This window comes from Dendrobates tinctorius, unplaced genomic scaffold, assembly GCF_039654945.1.
Source record: "Dendrobates tinctorius isolate UK_male_01 unplaced genomic scaffold, ASM3965494v1 ptg000070l, whole genome shotgun sequence".
In the NCBI taxonomy this organism is placed as follows: domain Eukaryota; kingdom Metazoa; phylum Chordata; class Amphibia; order Anura; family Dendrobatidae; genus Dendrobates; species Dendrobates tinctorius.
Genome location: NW_027361738.1, coordinates 19,638,052 through 19,647,500, shown reverse-complemented (window position 1 = coordinate 19,647,500; position 9,449 = coordinate 19,638,052). Strand labels below are relative to the sequence as shown.

Genomic DNA, 9,449 nt, shown 5'->3' with positions numbered 1-9,449 from the left:
ATAATGGCCCCCTCATCAATGAGAAATTCCTACATTCAGGGTTAAATTAAGGCATAATTTTACTCCAGGTAAATGAAAAAGCCCATCACATAAATATGTAACATTATGTGTGTAGAAAAGAGAAGCAATCTTACATTTCAATGGAGAGGATCTCATCATTACAGCATCGCAAACCTAACAATACAAAATCTCATTATTGGTTCAGATGGATGACAACGTTTATGGCCTGGGATGGAGCTGATGTTGCAGTGACCATCACAATAGGTCCTCACACTGTACAGTCATTCTGTCAGGTTAATCACATAAAAGAACAAGAGACTAATGAGCTAACAGTATGTCACACTTCCCATACAATAGGGTTAGTCAGTCTGTCTGATCATCAATAGCTCGAGGCACAGTGCTTCAATCAATGAATATTAGCTCTAATTAATTTGACATGCCTGGGGTAAGATTATAGCTTAGATGCATGCAGTAATAAATGTTCCCATTGATCTATCTATCTATCTATCTATCTATCTATCTATCTATCTATCTATCTATCTATCTATCTATCTAAAAATATAGAACACAGCAGCACTCTATACAGTTGTGGCCAAAAGTATTGACACCCCTGCAATTCTGTCAGTTTCTTCCTGAAAATGATTGCAAACACAAATTCTTGGGTATTATTATCTTCATTTAATTTGTCTTAAATGAAAAAAGACAAAAGAGAATGAAGCAAAAAGCAAAACATTGATCATTTCACACAAAACTCCAAAAATGGGCCAGACAAAAGTATTGGCTCCCTCATCCTAATACTTGGTTGCAAAACCTTTAGCCAAAATAACTGCGACCAACCGCTTCCGGTAACCATCAGTGAGTTTCTTACAATGCTCTGCTGGAATTTTAGAACATTCTTCTTTGGCAAACTGCTCCAGGTCCCTGATATTTGAAGGGTGCCTTCTCCAAACTGCCATTTTTAGATCTCTCCACAGGTATTCTATGGGATTCAGGTCTGGACTCATTGCTGGCCACCTTAGAAGTCTCCAGTGCTTTCTCTCAAACCATTTTCTAATGCTTTTTGAAGTGTGTTTTGGGTCATTGTCCTGCTGGAAGACCCATGACCTCTGAGGGAGACTCAGCTTTCTCACACTGGGCCCTACATTATGCTGCAAAATTTGTTGGTAGCCTTCAGACTTCATAATGCCATGCACACGGTCAAGCAGTCCAGTGCCAGAGGCAGCAAAGCAACCCCAAAACATCAGGGAACCTCCGCCATGTTTGACTGTAGGGACCGTGTTCTTTTCTTTAAATGCCTCTTTTTTTCTCCTGTAAACTCTATGTTGATGCCTTTGCCCAAAAACCTCTACTTTTGTCTCATCTGACCAGAGAACATTCTTCCAATATGTTTTAGGCTTTTTCAGGTAAGTTTTGGCAAACTCCAGCCTTGCTTTTTTATGTCTCGGGGTAAGAAGTGGGGTCTTCCTGGGTCTCCTACCATACAGTCCCTTTTCATTCAGACGCTGACGGATAGTACGGGTTGACACTGTTGTACCCTCGGACTGCAGGGCAGCTTGAACTTGTTTGGATATTAGTCGAGGTTCTTTATCCAACATCCGCACAATCTTGCTTTGAAATCTCTTGTCAATTTTTCTTTTCCGTCCACATCTAGGGAGGTTAGCCACAGTGCCATGGGCTTTAAACTTCTTGATGACACTGCGCACGGTAGACACAGGAGCATTCAGGTCTTTGGAGATGGACTTGTAGCCATGAAATTGCTCATGCTTCCTCACAATTTGGTTTCTCAAGTCCTCAGACAGTTCTTTGGTCTTCTTTCTTTTCTCCATGCTCAATGTGGTACACACAAGGACACAGGACAGAGGTTGAATCAACTTTAATCCATGTCAACTGGCTGCAAGTGTGATTTAGTTATTGCCAACACCTGTTAGGTGCCACAGGTAAGTTACAGGTGCTGTTAATTACACAAATTAGAGAAGCATCACATGATTTTTCGAACGGTGACAATACTTTTGTCCATCCTCTTTTTTATGTTTGGTGTGGAATTATATCCAATTTGGCTTTAGGGCAATTCTTTTTGTGTTTTTCATTTAAGACAAATTAAATGAAGATAATAATACTAAAGAATTTATGTTTGCAATAATTTTCAGGAAGAAACTGAGTGTTATCTGACAGAATTGCAGGGGTGTCAATACTTTTCCTGTAGCGTGGTGGGGTGGCAGATGGGACCCTCGGCCCTGTCTGCCCCGAAGGATACAAATCGACTCACATTTTACATCTACTATTTCATTTGGGTATGAAGTGTTAAACGTAAAATACGTTTGAGTGTGGGGGCTACTTGCATTAGGCCCTCTTGTGGAAATGATATTTTTATGTTATTGTTCTGTATTTCTTTTTTTCTGCCATATTTGTACTTGACACTTTTAAGGTGTGTCCTTAGCCTTTCCTGCATAATTACCCGGTGTGCCATGCCCCCTTTGTAAAGACCAGAAAAATTAGGACTAAATAGCAAGGCTCTCTGAATCTCTGAAACCATATAGCTGATTTAAAAAAAAACCCCTAAAAACCAGAATATTCAGGAGAGTAGGAGGAATAAAAAAAACTGGTAACTTTTGATCTTTTGGGAGGTCGTCTTTAAAGATAAAACCACACATGAAGTACTTTTCCGCAGTGTATTTGAGTGCAGGGAATCCATTGTAAAATCTTTTTTTTCCTACATGAGGATATTGATGCAGACTTGGATGTGGATTTACCATGGACCAGATACAGATTCTGCCAAATCTGGTGTGAATCCAAATCAATATCTACCTGCAACACATGGCGATTTTGTGATGGATTTGCTGCATGCAAATCCACTATGGAAACATTGTCACGAGTGATGAGTGAGTATACTCGTTGCTCGGGTTTTTTCGAGCATGCTCGGGTGACCGCCGAGTATTTTGGCGTGTTTGGAGATTTCGTTTTTGTCACTTCAGTTGCATGATTTGTGGCTGCTGGCCAGCCTGAATACATGTGGGAATTCCATAACAAACAGGCATTCCACACATGTAATCAGCCTGTCTAGCAGTCGCAAATCATGCTGCTACAGCGGCAGAAACTATATCTCCGAGCACGCAAAAATACTATGAGGACGCCCGAGCATGCTCAGAAAAACCTGAGCAACGAGTATACTCGCTCATCACTAATTCCCACAGTGGCATTGCTAAATGTAGACGAAGATAGTGATGGGGACAATTTTAGAAGCAAATCTCATTAATGCTTGCAGGTTGTAGGATTTTAAGTTAAAGGGGGTTTCCGGTTTTAAATTACAAGTCTGCAGTCACTCTATGTGACTGCAGACTTGTGAACACCCACACATCGTGAAAAGTGCTGGTGATGATGACAGCGGGCACATGACTGCAACTATGGGATTTGCATACATGTGATCACTTGTTGACTTGATGGGCATGGTCTCTCTCAATGCATGTGTATTTAGGATGGACATATTCTATTCAAAATGTGTCTAGAAGTATGCATATTGTGTACTTGTGGTCACATAACTGCCCACTCCGGGAGCCAGAGAATCCTCACAGTGTGCTCTATGTTCCATGTGAGGATTCACAAGTCTGCAGTCACATAGAATAACTGCAGACTTGCAACCTAAGGCCAAATAACCCATTTAAGAAAATGTTTTGATTGATAATGTGCAAATTGCCTCTTCAGAGAAGAAGAGGACTTGAACTCTATAGCGCCACCTGTTCGTAGTAGCGATCCTACAAGTCACAATCAACTCTTTAATGAGTCTTGTAATATGACTTAGGATAAAAGCCAAATCAGAATCTCAATTTGCAGACACGGTGTTTCGGGCTATTGGCCCTCGTCAGTGCAAAGTATGAGAACTGATTTGGCTAGGTGTGAGGCTCTGGACTGAGGTCTAAGGGGTAAGGTTTCTCCTTGTGGAGAGTGACATACCAGCTCTGGCTTGTCAAGGTAAGGAGGCTTATTCGCCGTGCAATGCTCCTCTGGGAAAATAATATGCAAATTGCCTCTTCAGAGAAGACGACGACTTGAACTTTATAGCGCAACCTTTTGGTAGTAGCGATCCTACAAGTCACAATCAACCCAATAACGAGTCTTGTAATATGACTTAGGATTAAAGCCAAATCAGAATCTCAATTTGCAGACACGGTGTTTCGGGCTATTGGCTCTCGTCAGTGCAAAGTATGAGAACTGATTTGATTTGATTGATAATGTTAAGTTATTTGAATAGTTTTGCAATCAATATCGAGTGAAGGTGCAAGTGCTTTAGCAATTACCACATTTGCTCTTTTCATATGTCCTTGATTGTAATTGAAAATGGTTTATATACTGTACATGTACTATAGAGATACAAAATCTAGACTATAACTTAAACTTAAACTTAAAACTCTCTTTAAATCTCAGTCAACTTTGACATTAACATGTAAACCTGATTTTTAGAGAAAAATTAACTAAATACTAAACAATTTTTGGTTACAATTAACAGATAAAATCCTATGGAATGAGAACTGGGGCTAGTGATGTACTCCAAAACCCACAGCAATAAAAATAAAAAAAATTGAAGTAGCACTTGAGTGTTATTTACTTTACATACTACTATGGGATTGTAGAACATCAGACAGAAAGTGTAATAGATCAATGAAGAGGTAAGCATGCTAGAGGTAAGGTCATGTATGGAAGTGTCAGCGCAATGGAATAGAGTAAGTAAGGTTGCAAAGTGTATTCATGCATACATATATAAATAAATATATATACCGTATATACTGTGAGGTAGCGCTGTCATTCAAGTAGGGGATACTCGCTCAGCAGCCACAAAAGCAGATCCGGCACAGGTTTTCCATAAAACCATAACAGTCCACGCAGTTTATTTAGCAGCATAAACCCACAGAAGCAACATAAACTCCATATATCAGCATAGAGTCCATTATAGCTTCACTCTGTTAGCAATGTCCAATACGCAGGCTTTTCAGCCTCACAGTTATATCTCACCCCGTCAGGGTTCTCTCATGGCTGCTTCTCCATACTGCAGACATCCACTCTCTTATCTGGGACACTCAGACCCTTGCAGCCATTATTCACAGCGTCCACATGTGCTGTCAGGCAGGAAGCCCCATCTCAGCGGGACCTTCCACACTGGACCAACCGGGTCCAAGCATTCACCCCTTGTGAATCACCCCGGCCACATTATATTGTTCATGGCCACGCCCACTGGGTCACATGACTCTGACCTCATCACAGGTCCTTCAGGCATTTTCCACTCTTTGCAACCATGCTTTAAACACACCCCCTGGGTGGGTTTGTAGGTAACCAGGCCCCCCCAACTCTCTAGTTACCTGGAGACTTCTCCCTCACATATTAACACAGCACCTCAGCAATGTCCTTGTGTGGCGCCCCTGAGGCTTCAGTCGCCACAGAGGTAGTGCCCCACCATCCAGGTAGGCTGGGAACTCCTTTCCGCATTCCAACACCTGCACCCCACACACAGGATAGTTCAGCAGGGACCCATCCATGCTTTATGCTGGAAAGGTCATAGGGTGCCTTTTGTGGTCCCTGGCTTCGTAACACGAGAGGTGCTGGGGAGGCGGGTGGAGTTAGATATAAAAGAGAGGGAAGGTGTAGTATTTCAGGTCAGTCTGGGGTGAGTCCCAGAGAAGGAGGTCAGTCAGACGAGGGTCTGAGAGAGAGAGAGAGCAGGCTGACAGCAGGTCAGCATGAGAGGAGCTCAAGGCGGAGGAAGGCAGTCAGTCAGGAGAGGCTGAGGACTGGTCTTAGTGGAACGAGCTCCCTAGGGAAGGAAGAGAATTGAGAAAGAGACGTAGACTGGAGACTACAGATTCCATAAGAGAGATAGAACAGATTGGAACGAAGGAGAATAGAAGGACGGTGGGAAGCTGGTTGAAGAAAGATAGAGAACCCTTACAGTCCAGAGAGCACAAAGGCCAGGGCCCGGTCCCCGAGGTTGATTGGATCTTTATGTCCGGCAACAGACACCGGAGGAGTAGTGAGCCGCTAACGCCTTGCTCCCATCATAGACTTGGGACACAACAGCAACTGAATAGAGAGCCGGGACGCAGTGAGGAGTCCTCGAAGCAGGCTACAGCTGTCTGTCATACAAGTAAAGACTAGGAACACCTAGAGAGAGGCATTCCAGGGTAACTAAGTACTGGAGTGCTTCGCACCTAAAGGCGCATTACAGGAGTCGTTCAGTAAGAATCCTATCCTGCCTGGAGGTTGGTTGGAGCCCTGACCTGGAGAACACGGTACGGAGGCAGGCAGTTGAGTGAGCTGCAAACAGTGAGTAAAGCTTTGGAACCGCATACTCGGGTGTCCTCCAGTTATTCCCGCACCACTACACCTGCGTACCAGCATCTATACCATCCTGCGCCTCTCCTCATCCATTGCACCTACACTGCCCTGGGACTACAGCTCCACCTGTGGGGAGCTACACCATCTTTGCTGCACCACACCATCAGTCCCAGCGGATCTGCATGCAGCGTTGGCTCAACATTTTACTTGCCAAACACCACGGGTGGTGTCACGAACTATTCTAATAAACTTTAACACTGTTAACATCACCGCCATTGATATTGGGCGCCCAGGGCCACGGACCGGGTCACCGCTACTGTGACACATTCCCACCTTGATACCGGCCCGGTACCCCGCTGCCCTGGGTGTGCGAGGGCATCCCACTTGCTGATCACACATACATAAGTCTCCATCTCATCTCCATCTCCATCTCATCTCAAAGCCACCCACTTTGAGGTACATAACGGCCACTCAACACTCTGCTATTCATCCCTTCTCCTGGGACCTCCACACAGCGCCCCCTAGCGGACACAGTGGTTACTACACCACAATACATATAAATATATATAAAATTATTTTCTTACAGGCAAACCAACTCCATGCTCTATAACATCTGTAATAACTTCAATTTCATTGTAAAGATGCAACACCATCTTATAAATGATATATATTTTTATAGCATATCCATTTTATCAAAATGTGATGACTGCATAAAAAGCAAAGAAGTATCATATTGTCATCTTAGGCCTGGTTTCTATTTATCAAGACCAGCTTTCTTATGCCTCAACTGATCGGAATATATGTCAAAATGGCATTAGTTGGTGGGCTGAAACAAAAAAACACAACGTAACATTTTTTGATCTGGCTCCTTGAAGATTCTGTTGCAACAAATTATATAATGGATGAATGAGAATGACGCCCAAAAAAGTAGGGAATCAGTTTCCACACCAGTTTCCCTCTGATGCTATTGCAGCATGTTGCAAGAAAAAAATGCATGATGGCTGGATACATGAAAATTAGTCTGCAGTCCCAAAAATTCCATAAAATCAGTGCAGTATTTGAAGATGATGTTAGTTCTTCACACATACCTTGAATTTTCAGAATGTACACAATTGCTAAAAATGTTTTATTTACAAATCACTTTTATCTTTTTAAAGAAGCCCTCTCACGAAGATTATTTTTAAAATAAATCTTAGTATATGGGTATGTAGTGTAGTGTGTGTAAATATCCTCACTTATCGCCACCTTCTCCAGTGTCCAGGGCTGTTCTGTTTCTCTTCTCATTGATGTCACTGAGATACTCTCCCGACTCACACATAGAGCACAGAATAATCGGAAGTCTCTTTTACAAGGTAATCCTAATTCTGATACCCCTTCCATTGTAAAAGCCACTTCTGGGTTACCCAGAGTGCATTGGGACCGAGATAGTCTGAAGTGCGGTGACGTCAATGAGAAGAGGAGCAGAAGGACGCTGGACATCCGGAGAAGACAGTGGTAGGTGAAGACAATAACACGCTCACTACATTACATACACATAGATTTAGTTAAAAAATCTTCATGAGAGTCCTTCTATAAGTAATGAGAAAATTGAAAACAGTCTTAGGAGCGTAGGAAAGAGACTCAGACAAGTGATGGGTATAAACCACAATGCGTTTCAACGGAGGATCCATCTTCATCAGGTGGAAGTTCTACCTGATGAAGACAGATCCTCCGTCGAAACACGTTGTGGTTTAACCCCATCTCTTGTCTGAGTCTCTTTCCTGCGCTCCTAAGACGGTTTCCATTTTCTCATTGCTCCTATCCTCCATTGGAGGTTTTTGGCTGGAGCTGCGGTGGAGACCTGACATCCTTGTCTGCCCCTGGGTTGCTTCCTAAGCGCTCCTTTATGACCGCTTACCACTGACTCTTCTTTAAGTAATGTCTGCTATTCAGCATGTATTTGTGGCTATAAGAATCTACCAGTGAAGTCTTGCAGCAATATATTGGCGCAACCTTCTCCTATAATGCAGATAATCATATTTTCCATTTTAGGATATTTTTAGAAGAAAGAAGAGTTTCCACGCCAGTAACTTCAAGACAGTCAAGCCAAGTGGACCACTGTCAACACATTGCCTTTCTTTGGAGCGTCAGCCCTTTTACATACTTCTGATTTCGTTTTGATGCTTAGCTGTTGAGAGATGGTATGATGGGTTGATTTGGTGTCACCCTCCCCTTTTTAATTTAGTTAATTATTTTATTTATTTCCCTTAGATAATAATATGCTGCACATGTTTCACCATCTATCTCCGAAGACTCAATGTACTAGGGGCCAGAACTAGAGTTGAATAGCCATTAAGTACTGTCCAATTTTAATATACTCCAAACCTTACTTATTACAGTATATACCTTAATGTTTTCTTTATTGCTTACTCTTTCTTGCAAGGTGCTTATGTGGTGCATTGTGTGTTATTTTGTGTTAATTGTTCCTGTACAATAAAAATAAATAAAAACATCCCATGAAAAGATATAGTTCCACTTTTTTTGAGCCTTTTAGTTTTTCTAATGTATATAAGAAATACCGACACATACTGCTGGAAAATTTGCCAAAATTGCACTCTTCTTGCATGAGTCTAGTAGGGGTTTTAGCAGGTGAGTAATGGTTAATGTGTTATTTAATTGCATTTTCTCCTTTAGTCATTTTTTCCTGATCGCTAAAAACTGTTTAAAAGCCATTTTTTAGCCCTTTTCTCCATATTGCAATCGATGATATTTGCCAGTATTTTATGTATATTCCCTCCCTTCTGACAACTGAACTACATGCATAGAAGTTGATATTTGCTACTTTCACCTGCACCAGATACATTAGTGTCACTCAAAGACTCTAGATTTACTGACGGGGAACTAAGAAAACCCAGACATTTAACACGTAGACATATGTACACAGAAACAAGATGGTGAGTACAGCTGGAGGTAAAAGCAGAAACTAAACTCAGTGTGAACTAATCATCGATCTGGTGAGAAGAAGTGACTGAGCAAATAAGTTTATCTATTGCATATTTGTTTTCTTGATGTGTGTTTCTTTCAATAGAATAAGACTATAATGAGAATTCATCAATTCATTTGGGGGACACCAAAAATACAGGTGAATA

At 41.9% G+C, this 9,449-nt stretch overlaps 1 long non-coding RNA gene across 1 annotated transcript in view; it reads left to right on the top strand.

The window, feature by feature from the left end:
- LOC141095910 (uncharacterized) overlaps positions 1-8,825 on the top strand; it is a 13,840-nt gene extending 5,015 nt beyond the window's left edge. The window contains exon 2 of the long non-coding RNA XR_012233495.1: positions 8,353-8,825. This is a non-coding gene — a long non-coding RNA (uncharacterized lncRNA). The remainder of the gene's footprint in view (positions 1-8,352) is intronic.
- Positions 8,826-9,449: the final 624 nt, after the last annotated feature.